Raw genomic sequence first — 2,923 nt, 5'->3', positions numbered from 1 at the left:
TGCTGAGTCTGGACCGTGGTCGTGGATGTGAGGTGTTTAATCTGGGTCGTGGCACACCAGTGCTACTCACTGTTGGGGTATCTGATATCGCCAGAAAGCTTATCGGGATGAATCAGAGTGAATGGAGCGTTCTTCCGCTCGTTAGTGTTTAATGCGAAAGAAAGAACGCTTGATATTAAAACACACTAATTACAAAACATTATCGCGTTTTCAGGTACAGATTCGATTTACGAGCAAATCTTATGAAAAAATCAATCTTGCTGATTTGTTTGTCAAAGAATAAGTTTGTGCGTTCTAACGTTGTCGCAATTATACTGCCGTGATTCGGGACGGGATCTCTGACAGATGACCCTCAGTGCGCTTTTGAAACGCTGTAAGGCGGAAAACATACGTATATGTCTAGGGAAAGCAACAGATTCTAAGATTGAGGGGTTCCCGCAGTGTGAAAATGCTAGATTTTGTGTTCTGTTACCTTTAATTTGACAATCTTCAAACTCCTCTGCATTCCTCGGCGTACCCATAATAGACTTCCTCATCTTGACTTGTAGTGCTGTTGCTGTAGCTAACTTAGTATCGCGTGCGGCTATCAAATTCATATCGATTTGTCAGCTCTATGAAAGCTGATTATTTGATCATGCTACTGAAAGCATAAAATCATGGAAATAGTTAAATATCGAAACTTCAGCATGCAATGGCATAGAGTTAGCGCCTGTAATAAGATACTGCATTGCTCGCGATAGCAGAAATTGGCGTCTGGTTGATAACTTTATGGGTTCGTGCTAAGCATAATTGATCCTGATCTTAAAAGTATATGTGGCCTCCCTATCTTACTCATGGCAGCACTCCCGAATTTGGTCAAGAAAATTTGAGCTTCTGATTCTTGTAAGTTTTGGACTCGAAGAATTGGCGGTAAAAGGCAAAGTGAAGTAGAATGAATGTACGGTGATTAAAAAAACTTAACCACGCACAAACTAAATGTTTTCCCCAAAACGCTAAATTTCGGAGTTGAAGCTACAAATGTACCCTTTATCGACTCACAAAAATTCGGTGATTACAATTTTTTCACGCGATTTGCCTTCTAGAATCCAAATTCAAAACAATACTCACGAAAGTGTATGATACGTCGAAGTCCAACTATCTAGCGCCATACTGCTAGACTTCTTGTAATGAAACAACTTACACAGAGTCTGCCGTCGCTAATAAGCCATAGGCAGACACGTTCGTTTACTTTGCGAATGAAAGACGAAGGTGGAGAGACGTGTGCTCGAGGTCGTTGATTTGACAGTGTCAACTTGCTAAAGTACGCGTCGTTTAACACCGCGGTGTTGGTCCAGGCTCGTGATACTAATGTATACTATACACTCCTTGCCTTGATTATTGAAGCAATCACACTTACTCTGCAATTTGTCAAATCTCCATGCAAAAACCTGCAAGATTGTAATACACTTATCTTCTTTACACTAAAGATTTTTTAAGTTTGCAAGAAGAAATGGAAATGCGATCTCTATACCTGTCATTTTGCAAAATATCGTTGTCTTGATCGTAGCGCCAATCGGATCTCAAATGCAGCCACGCTCACTCCGTCGGCAGCAAGTATTAGTAATTAAATAGGCGTGTAGCAAAATCGCACGTTGACCTACAAAATAAAGCATGGAGTGAGCAGAACGAGAATTTGTCGCCGATCTGAAAGTTCTGATTCTGCGCTTTGTTCTAGGCTTTGATCTGCTTAATGAATCGCAGATTTGCTCATAATCAATTCAAACGTCAACCGGCGACAGATGTATGGCAAGATCAAGTGCATGATCTTTGTTGATACTTTTTAACGACTGGGAGGGACTGCGGCTTGCTCACTTCTTAAAGTAAATTCAAAATTCAGTGGTAGAAAAACAAAGGAGTGAGCTGGAAATAAAGATTAATGATTCTTAAAGCGACTGCACCAACGAGATCATAATCAGCCTTGAACAGGAAAATCGAGGAGGAATTGCCGTCAAATTAAGTGTACCGAGAGATATCATATTTGTGCATCATGTGGGACAAAAGACGAAATGATCACAGATGATCAGATCGATTCTTTACAAAGGAGATAATTGCATGTGCCCATAACGTTTCATACCTGTTTTGAGCGCCTGGCATGTGGCGTCGGTCACGAATCTTTGGGTACTGGTCCGATTATATCGTGTGAAATTTTCATTACTCAAGTTAACGCTTTATGTATTAGGCTCATTTTTGATCTACAGTTATCAACAATGAGTTCACACTTTTTCTCACCCAGCTGGGAAAGCATGTGATTCGGGTGGTTAACTTGTTAACACAAAGCTTTACATGACAGCACCAAAAAACTCAGATCACGAACCCTGCATCACAATCATGTTAACGTTACCAAGCTCATCATTGTCCGGCGGGGCCAAGACGTAACTGAAAAATGTATGACACAACAAGTACATGAACTCAACAACAAAAAGTGTCGTGTCATTAGGCTCGCCGCTATTCCCTTAAAAATACCGCTGCGTATATAAAAAGTCTTTCTTTGGCTGTGTGTTGGCTAGCAGAGTGTGTAACAGTCATGTTTCAGTCGCAATATAAATTAAAGTCTGTGTAAAGTATTTATGTCGATGTTTAAGTGTATTGTGAGCATTGTCCAGCCCAAGCTGAATGGTGTGTGCTCTCCTGGTAAAAAGGTGACTATTATCTGCAGCAAAGTCGCACACACACTCTAATCGATGGCAAGACAGACGGTAGACAGCTTTTCTGGTACTCTTTTCTCTAAGACATGCTAAATTGAAGACCGTGAGTTTTGTATAAAATTATCCCCAAGATATTAAGGAGGAAGTGATGTAAACTTCACTGGCAAGCAAAAGGTTATAATTTGATGGTTGTTGTTATTACTTGAGCGGTGCCACTGTTTACATTTGAACATTAATGA

The sequence above is a fragment of the Plasmopara halstedii genome (genome assembly GCF_900000015.1).
Source record: "Plasmopara halstedii genome assembly, contig: Scaffold_42, whole genome shotgun sequence".
In the NCBI taxonomy this organism is placed as follows: domain Eukaryota; phylum Oomycota; class Peronosporomycetes; order Peronosporales; family Peronosporaceae; genus Plasmopara; species Plasmopara halstedii.
This window is presented reverse-complemented; position numbering follows the sequence as displayed.